The sequence below is a fragment of the Triticum dicoccoides genome, chromosome 6A (genome assembly GCF_002162155.2).
Source record: "Triticum dicoccoides isolate Atlit2015 ecotype Zavitan chromosome 6A, WEW_v2.0, whole genome shotgun sequence".
Taxonomy (NCBI): Eukaryota; Viridiplantae; Streptophyta; class Magnoliopsida; order Poales; family Poaceae; genus Triticum; species Triticum dicoccoides.
Window position 1 is genome coordinate 411,725,020 of NC_041390.1, and position 16,035 is coordinate 411,741,054.

Here is a 16,035-nt window from a genome sequence, read left to right on the forward strand (position 1 = left end):
TATATATAGCAAAAGGATTAAAGGAGAGGGATTTGGATCATCGGATCAAAATCCGACAGACGAGAATAAAATAGGTAGGGAGTCCAAATAAGAAAAGGTGATGTTTTGTAGATGTTTGGGAATGATCCGGACACAACGGTGGCGACTGCACGGGTCGGGTCCGGGACAACTTTCGGACGCGCGTGAGGATGGCCGCGGGCTGACGAGAGAGGCTAGGTTGGAACTTGCAGTAGGTAGTGGGCTGTGCAGAAGGCCTTAGGCTGAGAAAAGAGAAGAGAGAAGACCCGGCGACTGTTTCCAGAGACCGAAAACGTCCGACGTTAGAGACCGGCTATACTGCCGCTATAGTTATCCGTTGGGGCGTCAAACGGACTCCGAACGCGATGAAACTTGGCAGGCGGCCTACCTACTCTAAAATATGACCGCACGCCAACTCTCATCCCATTACGAGAACATTTTCCAGCCACTTATAAAATAAATTTCGGACATGCCGCGGGCGCGTGCGAGTGTGTCTGGGCTCAGAACGGGCAACAGAAGGAACTGGGAAACCCGGACGGATGCAAGTTTCGAAAACATGATGATGCAATGCGGATGATGACATGATGAAAAGCAACATGCAAGCAAAAGACAAGGCAACAACAGCGAATAACTGGAGGACACCTGGCACATCGGTCTCGGGGCGTTACATGCTTGAACTTAAGTAGTTTCAGGGTCACTTCTTGATCACATCTAGTTCACGCCCGTGCATTGCTTCTCTTCTCGCTCTCATTTGCGTATGTTAGCCACCATATATGCTAGTGCTTGCTACAGCTCCACCTCACTACCTTTTCCTTCCCATAAGCTTAAATAGTCTTGATCGCGAGGGTGCGAGATTGCTGAGTCCCCGTGACTCACAAATTACTTCCAAAACCAGTTTGCAGGTGCCGATGAATCAGTGCAGGTGAGGCAACCGAGCTCAAGGAGGAGCTCGATGAAGATCTTGTTCATTGTGTTGTTTCGTTTCAGTTGATCAGTAGTGGAGCCCAGTCGGGGCGATCGGGAATCTTTTGCATTAGGGTAGTCTTCTTTTATTTTGGTTCTGTAGTCGGACCTTGACTGTATCTGGTTGATGTAATGCTTTATTCGTGTTTTGTGTGAAGTGGCGATTGTAAGCCAACTCTGTACCTCTTTCTCTTTCAGTACATGGGATGTGTAAAGATTACCCCTCTCGTGACATGCCTTCAATGCGGTTATGCCTCTAAGTCGTGCTCCGACATGTGGGAGATATAGCCACATCGTGGGTGTTACAAGTTGGTAATCAGAGCCTTCCTCGACTTAGGAGCTCCCTGCTTGATCGAATCGTTGGTGTTGTTGAGTCTATAAAAATTGTTTTGAGTCTTATAGGATTATATATATCGGAGAGTAGGATTCTTTTTACTCCTCAGTCCCTTCGTCGCTCTGGTGAGGCCTCCTGACGTAGAGTTTTGACTCTTCTCTCCTCAAATTTCACGAATTTTTTAGGATCACGCGGGTATCTTGGAATCGTTCCGATGGTTTTGTGACGAGAACATTGTTCTTGGTGTCTCCTGACATTTAGGGGTTGTGGCAGTGTCCCGGGGAGTTGAGCTCCGAGGTGTTGTCGTCACAATTTTATCGTTGCAGTTCTGGAATGCCTGAGTTTTGCCGACATCGAAAATCTCTTTTATGCAGTTGTTGGTGAGATAACCTCGACGCCACCCAGTACTGGGGCGGGAGTTCGGGAGTATTGCCATAACTCGTATAACGGATGCTTTTCGAAGGTTGAGGTAAATGATTTCCGAAGGTTTCTTGGTTATGTGTTGAAGGATGGATACAGCTGGATGTAGGATTTGCTAGTTTTGCGTGAGATATTATGCTTCCCCTATATCCCCAACACCTGATTGCATAACCAGAAAGTTTCGGGAGTTTATAAGTGGGAATTCAAGTAGCTCCTAGGATATCATTCCGACAAATGCATGATATGAGATTGGGGTTCGACGTCTAGTGGTCCGCCTATTCACGGTTGGTTTTACGGTGGTCTCGTTGTGTCTTAAAGAGTCCTTGGCTATGCTGACTCGGGGACGCTTCGTATGTCATGTGCACTGCCTTGTACATGATGGTGCTGTACGATCGAGCCCGTGTGGGCCCCACCACAAAAACTTCGGATGAAATCTCTATCATATGTTTGTTCCGGCTTATTTTGCAAGTCAATACTTTGTTTTGTTTTTAGTTGTGGTATTCGAGTTGCTTCAAAGTCAAATGTTGATTCCATACCTTCCCTAAGCGGTGTTCTCATACTCCGATGTGAATACCAATCCTTCTTGTTAATTGAGATTGTCATGTCAATCCTTTTCAACCGGCATGTTTCTCTTCAAGTGGATCCGATCATTTTCAACATCCACAAGGTCAACTCAGTTTTCATCAACGGCGTTTGTTTCATCTGTCCCAAGTTGCCTTTGTTTTCCCGCCCTCCCACCCTTTTTCTTCGAGGACTTGGATTTCTTAATCAAGTATCCTTTTATTCATATGAAATCTCTCCGTTCTTTTCCGTCAATGTTCTTATCCGGTGATTCTCATGAAGATACTAACGGAGCTTCAAGTTCATCATTCTTCGTTTCTTTTATTTTATCTTCTCCGGTGGATTCAATTCAAACTTTTGGTGTTGTTCATATCCCTTTCCTTGTTTCAAATGTTTTCCCATGCCGGTGCACCCCTTAATCATTCACCTCTCACTATTCAATTGTTCCGGAGTGCTGAAGATATATCAAAGATTCGTGTTTCCACTCTGCATTCGTTCAAGCTCTTTTGAGGTTGTAATCTCATTCAAGCCATTTAATTCAACCAGCACAATCTATCTTTTAAATCATCAACGGTGTTTCTCTTGAGTGGGCCCTAACCCACAGGTCTTTCCCAGGATCTTACCTGACTCTTCTAATTTTCCCGAAGCTATCCTGAAATTCTTTTCGAAGTTTGACGTAAGAATGAATTATCATCAGTCTTATGTATTTTCTCCAAGATTTGTCAAATTCTTTTCACCGTTGGCTCAACCTTTCTATTCGTCATCCCGGAGTATCTCAACAATTTGGTGGTGTTTCTCGTCGTCATTCTCGGATTTGAAGACCGAAGAAGATTTTTTCTCTCAATCTTGCTTCATTCTCTTCAAGATTATTGATTCTAGCTTGATGCCATCCTCTCATAATTGTGTTCGATTGTGTCAATTCTTTTCACCTATCTAGAGCATTTCATGAGTTGTTTTCATTTCTTTCCTCCGAAGGCCATCTTTTCAAAGATTTATTCATTCTCAGTGTGTAGCTATCGTTTTCTAAATCTTACCGGTGCATCGTGCAAATATCCTCTAATCAGTTCATGATCTCTTCGTTCATTTGTATCTATATCCTCTCAAGCACCTTCGTTCATTTGATAATTCTTCCCGGTGTTTCTTTATCTTTTCTTTGTTCATTTTCAATTCTTATGGTGGTTCGTCCAAGAGTTTCTCTTCCTTGGTTATCATATCAATTCATTCGTTGTTTCAATCCCACCGGCGGTTCATTGAAGACCTTCCCAAGTGACGCTATATCTATCTTAATCCTTTCTACGAAAATAAGTAGTTTGCCACATCCTTTGCTTGTCATCAATTTAAATTGGTGAAGGATACGCATAACATAATTCTTAATCTTGTTTTCATCCAAGTGATCAATTCCTTCCTTCCGAGTTTGTTCGTGATGAATAAATTCTTGATCTCAGTTGTTCATCTTTCTTTTCTAGAGTTCCAAGTCTTCCGCTTTATCTCGTCGTGATGCTCATCTAAATCAACTCAAGGCTTCACCTTGTGTTTTCAACTTCTCTTTCCTTTCATTTGATCATCTTTTTGTTATCGGAGTTCTTCATGGAGGCTCTACATGATGGTTCATAAAAGATTTAATTCCTTCTCAAAGTGCTCATCAAGATTCTTTTCATAGGAGCTCAAGTATTCTTCATCTTGCATTTCTAAGTGCAGTTCTTCCTATTTTATCTTTTGAGGTGGTGTTATGTCTTTCTTGACAATTTCCCTTCATGTTTCATGATTCACAAGTTTTCAAAGAGTGACATATTTAAATCCATCAATCTCTTCATTAGAGCTATCTTGGTATAGATTTAACCTAAATCCTTCCTTTAGGAATGTTGTCATTATGGTGCTTATCTATGATCAAATTTACGCTTCTCATCTCGATGAAGGAGTTTTCATCTCCTTGTTGATCTCAATCCAACTGATGATTTCGTTAGTGGCTGGTCTTCACCTCATAATTTGGGGATGTTTTCCTTAAGACCATTGGAAATCATATCTTTTGTTGTTGGTTTTCCAACAACTCCGTTCGACCCTTCTCCTAAAGATGCTTCTTCAAGCTCATTTGTGGTAGAAGTTGGCATTTTCTTCTCCATTTTGTTATTCCAATGATTTAGCTTCTATTATTTTGTTCCGGAAGCATTGTGTGTTGATCTCTTCACTCATCATCTCGGATTGTGAGCACCATGTTCTTTTCGTTCTTATCCATTTAACCGGAGTGTCGTGTTTTCATTCGAGCTCTCTCATCTTATCAAGTTTTGCCTCCCTTCTAAACTGGAGTGCTATCTAAAATCTCTCTTACCCCTTGTGCCATTCTTTCAATAGTTCCGGAGGCAGTGTGTTGTGGATATCATTCCTCTTCTAACCGGAGCCTCACCCAAGTGCTTTCATTTTTGCCAAGCTTATATGCTAAGCCTTCCTTTTCCAACCGGAGTTTGTCGTATTTGGTCGTTATCGTTCCTTGTACATCTCGCTTCTACCGGAGTGCTTGCATGTACTTTTGCCCATTGCAACCCTTTTTTTCTTATGTATTTCTACCTACAAGGTTCTAGGAATGTTCCTTGTTCCTGTTTTCTAATGGAGTGTTTTCAACTTTGTTCATCTTCATTGTATTCTTTCTTTGAATGTGTTTAACCTCGCAAGGTTCTTTGGTTTCACTCATTTGTAAAAGAAGCAATTAGTTTTACCTCTTCTCTTCCTCTTCCGTTTCTCTCCGGTGCCATCTTAGATCTCGGGACGAGATCCTCTTGTAGTGGTGGAGTGTTGTGACGCCCCGAGGCCGATGCGCCATGTGTCTTCCAGTTAATCGCCATTGTTGCCATGTCATTCGCTTGTGTGTTGCATTTTATCATGTCATCATGTGCATTGCATCATCATGTTTTCAAAACCTGCATCCGTCCTGGCCTACCCGTTCTTTCCGTTGTCCGTTCTGAGCCCAGACACACTTGCACGCGCCCGCGGCACGTCCGAAATATTATTTTATAAGTGGCCGGAGAATGTTCTAGGAATGGGTTGAAAGTTGGCATGCGGTGTTTTTATGTTGTCAGTAGGCCGCCTGCCAAATTTCATCGCATTCGGAGTCCGTTTGATAGCCCAACCGTCAAACTATAGCGGCAATAGTAGTCGGTCTATCGTCGGACGTTTTCGGTCTCCGGAAACAGTCGCCGAGCTGCATTCCCCCTCTTTCCTCTTAGTCCTAGCCTTCTTCACAGTCCACTACCTACCGCCAGGCCTAACCTAAGCTCTCTCGTCAGCCCGCGAACCTCCTTGCACGCGCGTCCGAAAGCTGTCCCGGACCCGACCCGGGCAGTCGTCACCGTTGGATTCAGATCATCCCCAAACATCCCTAAAATGTCTTCGATTCTTTGTTTGGACTCCCTAGCTATTTATTCTCGACCGTCCGATTAAAAAATCGGAGGGACCAGATACCCCCCTAAACCTAACCTACTTCCATATAAATAGAGCAACCCTAAAATCTAGGGACCGTGTCCCATCCATCCCATCCCCACGCCGCCACTCTCCTTGATTTCAGCGTCGAACCAACCAGCCGCCCTCCTCGTTTTCCCCCGATCCAATCCAATCCATCCCCTCCTTCTGATCCGACCAGCCGAGCGCCTCCTCCTTCCTCTGCCCGCTCGATCTTCCCCATCCCGCTCCCGGATCAGGGGAGAGAAGCTCCCTGCCGCCTCCCACCTCGTGCCCGAGCCCCTTGCTCCCGCAGCAGCAGCAGAGCCCCAATCGCTGGGTTTTGTCCATCTCCCGTAGCACCCATGGCGCCCGAGGTGCACCTCGACCCCGTCGTTGACCCAGCCGCTGCCGGCGAGCAGCAGCAACCAACAGGCCATCCTCGCTGTCCCTGCTCATTCTCTCAGCCCTCCTCTTCTACTTCCTCCCATGGCTCTCTCTCTAAGCTCTGCCCTTGTCCTCTTCTTCGCAGGAAACCGAGCCCCACGGCGACGCCATGAGCCGTCGGCCACCAGAGAGCCGTCGCCCTGCCAAGTTCGTCCCGCCGGAGTTCACCTCGCCGGGAACCTCCTGCCGACGCCCTCCGCCACCCAGGGACCCACCATGGCCTCCCCTTGGAGCTTCGCGTCGCGCCCGACCTCCTCCTGTGCCGCCCATGCTTCTTCCCCAGGCGCCCGAGCTCCCTGTCGCAGGTTGCCTCGCCGACCCACCGCTTCTCGCTCCTGCCGCGCCGCTGGAGCTCCATCCCCGTGCCCAGATCCGTCGGATCCTGCCGTCCCAGTCCCTTCCGGCTGGTCCCCGCCGAGGCCACCTCGCCGGAGCCCTCGCCAGTCTTCGCGCCATCATCTGCATCCCCTGCTTCATGAACGAGACCAGGCCGCGTTGACCTGTTCCTCTACCAGCGTGGATGAGAACCACGTCGCCACACGAGGCCTCCTCTTGCCTCGCCAAGGCTCGGCCTGCCTCCATGAGCTGGGCCAGGCCCACTGGGTGAGATGCCTTCCCGCAGCGCCTATTACTGATGGGCCAACCAGATCCGGCCCGTATCATGTTTTTTCCATAGAACGTTTTCCTATTTTTCCAAAGAACGTCAGTTTTGCAGAAAAGCCCCTAGAGTCCATGCATTTAATAAATCACCAACCATGCATCTTTTGTAAAAACTCTATATATGAAAGATGCTTAGAATTTTTTGTAGATTCGTATTGTGCAACTTTCATCCATGTTTGAAATGTTTAAAATGATGTTTGCATATATTTTCCCATATTGCCATGTAAGATGATTTAATTCATAACTATTCAACCGTAGCTCCAAATTTAATAAACTTTATATGTAAATGGGGTAGAAAAATGCATAGGTTAACATGGTGGCATTGCTTTTCATGTTTAACAACTCTAAAATATGGTTTAGCGCAGAACAGTACCAAACCTAAAATATTGCACATGAGGTTTTTCTGGACTTGTTGTTTGTTGTTCCGGCCTCATTTAAACTTGCCTAGATAGGTAGTTTTCCATTTGCTCCACCTCTTGCCATGTTAATCAGCATTTAATATTGTTGAGTACATAAATGAGATCGAACTAAATAACTTGAATGTGGTGTTCTGTCAATATGCAACTCGTCGCATATTGAGCTCCACATAACTTGTAGTGTTGCTTGTGCACTTTGCCATGCCATGCCATGTATCATTAAACCGAACATGCATCATACTTGTTGTGCATCATGTCATGACTATGTGATGGTTGTTTACTATGTTGTTTGCTTCTTTCCGGTGTTCCTTCTTCGGGTTAGTTCCGATAACGTCGCGTTTGTGAGGATCCGTTCGACTAGGTCCGTTTGTCTTCTTCATGGACTCGTTCTTCTTCCTTGCGGGATCTCAGGCAAGATGACCATACCCTCAAAATCACTTCTATCTTTGCTTGCTAGTTGCTCTCTCTATTGCTATGCTGCGATACCTACCACTTGCTATATCATGCCTCCCACATTGCCATGTCAAGCCTCTAACCCACCTTGTCCTAGCAAACCGTTGTATGGCTATGTTACCGCTTTGCTCAGCCCCTCTTATAGCATTGCTAGTTGCAGGTGAAGATGAAGTTTGTTCCTTGTTGGAACATGGATATGTTGGGATATCAATATATCTCTTATTTAATTAATGCATCTATATACTTGGTAAAGGGTGGAAGGCTCGGCCTTATGCCTGGTGTTTTGTTCCACTATTGCCGCCCTAGTTTCCCTCATACCGGTGTCATGTTCCTTGATTTTACGTTCCTTACACGGTTGGGTGTTATGGGGACCCCTTGATAGTTCGCTTTGAATAAAACTCCTCCAGCAAGGCCCAACCTTGGTTTTACCTTTTTCCTGACCACCACCTACTTTTCCCTTGGGAGTCATGCTCCCGAGGGTCATCTTTATTTTAACCCCCCCGGGCCAGTGCTCCTCTGAGTGTTGGTCCAAACTAGAGCCCCTTGCAGCGCCACCTTGGGGAAACTTGAGGGTTGCTTTTAGTTGTACGGATTGCTCATCCGATGTGCCCTGAGAACGAGATATGTGCAGCTCCTATCGGGATTTGTCAGCACATTCGGGCGGCTTTGCTGGTCTTGTTTTACCGTTGTCGAAATGTCTTGTAACCGGGATTCCGAGTCTGATCGGGTTGTCCTGGGAGAAGGAATATCCTTCGTTGACCGTGAGAGCTTGTGTTGGGCTAAGTTGGGACACCCCTGCAGGGTTTGAACTTTCGAAAGCCGTGCCCGCAGTTATGGGCAGAGGGGAATTTGTTAATGTCCGGTTATAGAGAGCTTGACACTTAACTTAATTAAAATGCATGAACCGCGTGTGTAGCCATGATGGTCTCTTTCCGGCGGAGTCCGGGAAGTGAACACGGTTCTTGTGTTATGCTTGAACGTAACTAGTTTCAGGATCACTTCTTGATCACATCTAGTTCACGCCCGTGCATTGCTTCTCTTCTCGCTCTCATTTGCGTATGTTAGCCACCATATATGCTAGTGCTTGCTACAGCTCCACCTCACTACCTTTTCCTTCCCATAAGCTTAAATAGTCTTGATCGCGAGGGTGCGAGATTGCTGAGTCCCCGTGACTCACAAATTACTTCCAAAACCAGTTTGCAGGTGCCGATGAATCACTGCAGGTGAGGCAACCGAGCTCAAGGAGGAGCTCGATGAAGATCTTGTTCATTGTGTTGTTTCGTTTCAGTTGATCAGTAGTGGAGCCCAGTCGGGGCGATCGGGAATCTTTTGCATTAGGGTAGTCTTCTTTTATTTTGGTTCCGTAGTCGGACCTTGACTGTATCTGGTTGATGTAATGCTTTATTCATGTATTGTGTGAAGTGGTGATTGTAAGCCAACTCTGTACCTCTTTCTTTTTCAGTACATGGGATGTGTAAAGATTACCCCTCTTGCGACATGCCTTCAATGCGGTTATGCCTCTAAGTCGTGCTCCGACGCGTGGGAGATATAGCCACATCGTGGGTGTTACACATAAGGACTCAAGTGAGATGGTATCCGTCAATTATTGGGTCTAGCACCAAGGCAGCCGATCCTCCATGCTGGATACTAGTCGGGTGATCCCTGCGATCAAAAGTGATCGGGCAGGCCGACCAAGGGTTGAACTTGGGGGTGACGGGCTCCACGGCGTATACGTCTCAGGGTGCATGCTGGTGACTCCTCTTCGGTATGTGATTTGCGTAAATCATGTTCACTGTTTTGACCTCTGGTGGGAATTTTTTCTGTCCCCTAGTGTTCGGCTGGCGAGGCTCATCCTCGTCTTCGCTTGATGTATCCCTCCCCTTGTGTTCGGCATTTAGCTTGCCGGCCTGCTTGAAGACCCAGCATTCTCTGTTGTTGTGATTTGCAGGTTTGTCGGAGGTGCCATGAATCTGACATAATCTGTCTAGAATCTTGTTTAGGCTTGACGGTCCATCTCTGTTGCCTTTAAATGGCTTTTTCCGTTGACTGGGTCGAGAGCCCCTGAATCCGGCGTTTACCGCCATGTTGTCTGGGTTGTCTTTGTTGTTTTGACGCTTGCTTTTATTGTGTCGCGGTTTCCTGTTGCCATCCCTGAATTCAGATGTGCCTGGGTTGCTGGTGCCGCTACGGGCCAGCCAACTGTCTTCGCCCACGCAAAAGCGGGTCATAAGGCTTGTTAGGGCTGTCATTGTCCTCGGTTTTTCCTGGCCAGGGTGTCTGGCGAGCCATTCGTCCCAGACACTGTGCTTGAAAGCCGCTAAGGCTTTGGCATCCGGGCAGTCGACAATTTGATTCTTCTTCGTGATAAATCTGTTCCAAAGCTTTGGGGCTGACTCTCTGGGCTATTGAATTATGTGACTTAAATCGTCTGCGTCCGGAGGTCGGACATAGGTCCCTTGAAAATTGGCCCTAAAAGCATCCTCAAGCTCTTCCTAGCTTCCAATTGAGTTTTCGGGGAGTGCTACCTCTTGAGCACTACGTTGGTTTTCCCCGAAGAGGAAGGGATGATGCAACAAAGTAGCGTAAGTATTTCCCTCAGTTTTTGAGAACCAAGGTATCAATCCAGTAGGAGGCTACGCGCGAGTCCCTCGTACCTGCACAAAACAAATAAATCCTCACTACCAACGCGTTAAGGGGTTGTTAATCCTTACACGGCCACTTACGAGAGTGTGATCTGATAGATATGATAAGATAATATTTTTGGTATTTTTATGATAAAGATGCGAAGTAAAATAAAAACAAAGTAAAAGCAAAAGGAAATAACTAAGTATTGGTAGATTAATATGATGAAGATAGACCCGGGGGCCATAGGTTTCACTAGGGGCTTCTCTCGAGAGCATAAGTATTCTACGGTGGGTGAACAAATTACTGTTGAGCAATTGACAGAATTGAGCATAGTTATGAGAATATCTAGGTATGATCATGTATATAGGCATCACGTCCGAGACAAGTAGACCGACTCCTGCCTGCATCTACTACTATTACTCCACTCATCGACCGCTATCCATCATGCATCTAGAGTATTAAGTTAATGAAAACAGAGTAATGCCTTAAGCAAGATGACATGATGTAGAGGGATAAACTCATGCAATATGATGAAAACCCCATCTTGTTATCCTCGTGGCAACAATACAATACGTGCCTTGCTGCCCCTACTGTCACTGGGAAAGGACACCGCAAGATTGAACCCAAAGCTAATCACTTCTCCCACTGCAAGAAAGATCAATCTAGTAGGCCAAACCAAACTGATAATTCAAAGAGACTTCCAAAGATAACCAATCATACATAAAAGAATTCAGAGAAGATTCAAATATTGTTCATAGATAGACTTGATCATAAACCCACAATTCATCGGTCTCAACAAACACATCGCAAAAAGAAGATTACATCGAATAGATCTCCACAAGAGAGGGGGAGAACATTGTATTGAGATCCAAAAAGAGAGAAGAAGCCATCTAGCTACTAACTATGGACCCGTAGGTCTGAGGTAAACTACTCACACTTCATCGGAGGGGCTATGGTGTTGATGTAGAAGCCCTCCATGATCGTGCCCCCTCCGGCGGAGCTCCGGAACAGGCCCCAAGATGGGATCTCGTGGATATAGAAAGTTGCGGTGGTGGAATTAGGGTTTTGGCTCTGTATCTGATCGTTTGGGGGTACGTAGGTATATATAGGAGGAAGGAGTACGTCGGTGGAGCAACAGGGGGGCCACGAGGGTGGAGGGCGCGCCTGGGGGGGGGGGGTAGGCGCGCCCCCCTACCTCGTGGCCTCCTCTTTTGTGTCTTGACGTAGGGTCCAAGTCTCCTGGGTCTTGTTCATTCAGAAAATCACGTTCCCGAAGGTTTCATTCCGTTTGGACTCCGTTTGATATTCCTTTTCTTCGAAACCCTAAAACAGGCAAAAAACAGCAATTCTGGGTTGGGCCTCCGGTTAATAGGTTAGTCCCAAAAATAATATAAAAGTGGATAATAAAGCCCAATAATGTCCAAAACAGTAGATAATATAGCATGGAGCAATCAAAAATTATAGATACGTTGGAGACGTATCAAGCATCCCCAAGCTTAATTCATGCTCGTCCTCGAGTAGGTAAATGATAAAAATAGAATTTTTGATGCGGAGTGCTACTTGGCATAATTTTGATGTAATTATTCTTAATTGTGGCATGAATATTCAGATCCGAAAGATTCAAGACAAAAGTTCATATTGACATAAAAATAATAATACTTCAAGGATACTAACTAAGCAATTATGTCTTCTCAAAATAACATGGCCAAAGAAAGTTCATCCCTACAAAATCATATAGTTTAGTCATGTTTCATTTTCGTCACACAAGAATGCTCTCATCATGCACAACCCCGATGACAAGCCAAGAAATTGTTTCATACTTTAGTAATCTCAAACTTATAAACTTTCACGCAATATATGAGCGCGAGCCATGGACATAGCACTATGGGTGGAATAGAATATAATGAGGGGGGTTGTGTGGAGAAGACAAAAAAGGAGAAAGTCTCACATCAACCAGGCTAATCAATGGGCTATGGAGATGCCCATCGATTGGTATTAATGCAAGGAGTAGGGATTGCCATGCAACGGATGCACTATAGCTATAGATGTATGAAAGCTCAACAAAAGAAACTAAGTGGGTGTGCATCCAACTTGCTTGCTCACGAAGACCTAGGGCACTTGAGGAGGCCCATTGTTGGAATATACAAGCCAAGTTCTATAATGAAAAATTCCCACTAGTATATGAAAGTGACAAAACAAGAGACTCTCTATCATGAAGATCATGGTGCTACTTTGAAGCACAAGTGTGGCAAAGGATAGTAACATTGTCCCTTCTCTCTTTTTCTCTCATTTTTTTTATAATTCCTCACTTGGGACAATGCTCTAGGAAATGATGATCATCACAGTTCTATTTATTTACAACTCAATGATTACAACTCGATACTAGAACAAAAGATGACTCTATATGAATGCCTCCGGCGGTGTACCGAGATATGCAATGGACCAAGAGTGACATGTATGAAAGAATTATGAACGGTGGCTTTGCCACAAATACTATGTCAACTACATGATCATGCTAAGCAATATGACAATGATAAATGTGTGATGATGAACAGAATGGTGGAAAGTTGCATGGCAATATATCTCGGAATGGCTATGGAAATGCCATAATAGGTAGGTATGGTGGCTGTTTTGAGGAAGATATAAGGAGGTTTATGTGTGAAAGAGTGTATCATATCACGGGGTTTGGATGCACCGGCGAAGTTTGCGCCAACTCTCAATGTGAGAAAGGGCAATGCACGGTACCGAAGAGGCTAGCAAGGATGGAAGGGTGAGAGTGCGTATAATCCATGGACTCAACATTAGTCATAAAGAACTCACATACTTATTGCAAAAATCTACAAGTCATCAAAAACCTCGGCACTACGCGCATGCTCCTAGGGGGATAGATTGGTAGGAAAAGACCATCGCTCGTCCCCGACCGCCACTCATAAGGAAGACAATCGAATAACACCTCATGTTTCAAATTTGTTACATAAGGTTTACCATACGTGCATGCTACGGGACTTGCAAACTTCAACACAAGTATTTCTCAATTTCACAAATACTCAACTAGCACGACTTTGATGTTATTACCTCCATATCTCAAAACAATCATCAAGCATCAAACTTCTCTTGGTATTCAAATCACTCATAAGAAAATTTTACTAATCTTGAATACCTAGCACATTAGGATTTTAAGAAAACTACCATGCTATTAAGACTCTCAAAATAATCTAAGTGAATCATGAGAGATTAATAGTTTCTATAAAACAAATCCACCACCGTGCTCTAAAAGATATAAGTGAAGTACTAGAGCAAAACTATATAACTCAAAAGATATAAGCGAAGCACATAGAGTATTCTAACAAATTCCAAGTCATGTATGGCTCTCTCAAAAGGTGTGTGTTGTGGGAACGATTTTGACAATAATAAGGTATAGGGTAAAGGAGCATGATCTATCAAGGTGCATATGGGTGACACGATGGTTTTAGTGAGTTCGGTCCTCCCACAGTGGAAATAACAGCCCTACGTCTCGTGCTCCGGAGAGGCTTTGTTTTATCTGAGTATGTATCCTGAGATTACAATGAGAGAGAGAGGAACAGATCCCCATGCCTGAGCTAAGTCCTGAGACTAGAGAGAGAGAGGTAGAAGAAAGAACTTGCCCCTAGTCTAGTGGTGGGGGTGGCTTATATAGAGTGCGCCACCCCCTCACCTCCTATGTTACAAAGTGGAGCATGAATGCCATAATGCCAGCTCACTACCAAGCCTTCACTATGAGAATGATGCTTTGACTGCTTTGCTGTCTGCTGGTCTTCGTATGCCCGAGTGAGTCGTACGGTCGAGTGGTGAACTGTTATCCGAGTGGATAGTATGCTGCTTGTCCGAGTGGATAGTATGCCTGTATGAAATTTATTTGGACCCACATGTTGTGTGGACCCCATGCTTTATGATATTTCGACCCTTCGTGGGCCTACCTGTTATGTGTATCCCCAACATTAGCCCCCAAATCGATTGTGATTTTGCAGAACGAGTTTGTGAAAGACACAATTTTGTCCGAGTGATTACAGAAATACTCGGTACTTGTCATCGTGCTTTCACACAACCAATGTTTAAAAAAAATCTCAATGGATTCCGGCACTGCGCTTCCCGACTGATCTGGGGTAAGTGCCCGCAAGGAGCAACTTGGTGACATTTGTTCATCTCTCAGAAGAGGTTAACTCGTGATCAAAGTATGGGTGTGTCATTAAATCCAGGCAACAAGATTGACGCATGGACTGTTCTCTCGGAGAGATGCCATTCTTTATCCCAGGGGAACGTCAATAAGAGTCGGTTATGGATCCAAACGTGTGAGTTTCACGCTTTGAGTCCTAGAAGAAGGCTCAAAACAGGTCCACGGAGGAGCGTTAAACTCCCCTTATGGGATTTTTTTGTAGTTTGACGGGAGTCTTTAGAACTTTTTTGTTTGTTGTTCATCACTCGGACTGGTCAGGCCGTACCGAGTGGTGATTACTCCAGTGGGGGCACGCTGAGTGCACCCACTGGGTGTAGTCCCCAAGACCGCCGTCGACTGCGGGCAGTCGGCGGGGGTCTGAAAAAACTAAAAATCTTCTTAGCTGGTACCGATCGAACTTGTTCCTCTCTGACTCAGAGGTCGAGTAGTACTTGAGGATCTGGTATTGCTCTAGACCGAGCAAAAATGTTTCTTTCTGAGTTCTCTTCCAGTGGGGGCACGCTGAGTGCACCCACTGGGTGTAGTCCTCGAGCCTCTGTTAGACTAGATGAGTCGGGAAGAGGGTTTAGGTCAGATTGAGTGAATCGGATGCATCTTCAGATGCTTGACATGGTAAATAAGGTCAGCCTGGAGCTGAGTCGGTCGAACTGATCTTCGTGCGCTCGGCATGGAATAAATTCATCTTGGAACTCGGTCAAGCAGGTGAATCTTCATGCTCTCGACACGGTGAATGAACTTGGCTTTGAAACTGCCGACTGTAGAAAAAGGCTGGACACTCCAGGGAGTGATCGTTCCAGTATTACTTCTTATATTGACCGTTAGATTTTGCGTGAAAGGGGTATTTGTCCGAGTGGACATGCTTCCTGACTGATCGGGGTATGTTGACTGCAAGGAAAATTTTGGTGGCACTTGTATGTATGGTCAGAAAGATATCCTGATGTGATCAATGGGTCCATCGAATGGGCGTAACCCCTGAGGACAGCATGGCCAACGGCTGTGCATAGCCCCCGAGTGATGTTTGAAAGAGGTAAGCTTGCTACAGAGTGTGATATGAGGTTTGATCATCTGAGTAACTTAGTCGTTCCCGTGCTAGGGGTGTAGAGGTAAAGACATGTCCAACTGATGGTGAGGCGCGAGGTGGCCGAGGGGCGATGATGTGTACAACCGAGTGATGACGCGCGGGCGGTCGAGGGGCGATGATGTGTACAACCGAGTGATGACACGCGGGGCGGTTGAGTCATGTTGTGCGAGATGGTCGAATGATGAAGACGTGCACAACTGAGTGGCAACGCGCCGGGCGGCCGAGTGGTGAGGATGTGCACAACCGAGTGGCGACGCGCGGGGCAGCCGAGTGAGGATGCGCGAGGTGGCTGAGTGAAGAACTACGTGTCCAGCCAAGTGGTGACGCGCGGAGCGGCCGTGTGGTGAAGGCATGCACAACCGAGAGGCGACGCGCGGAGAGGCCATGTGGTGAAGACGTGCACAACCGAGTGGCG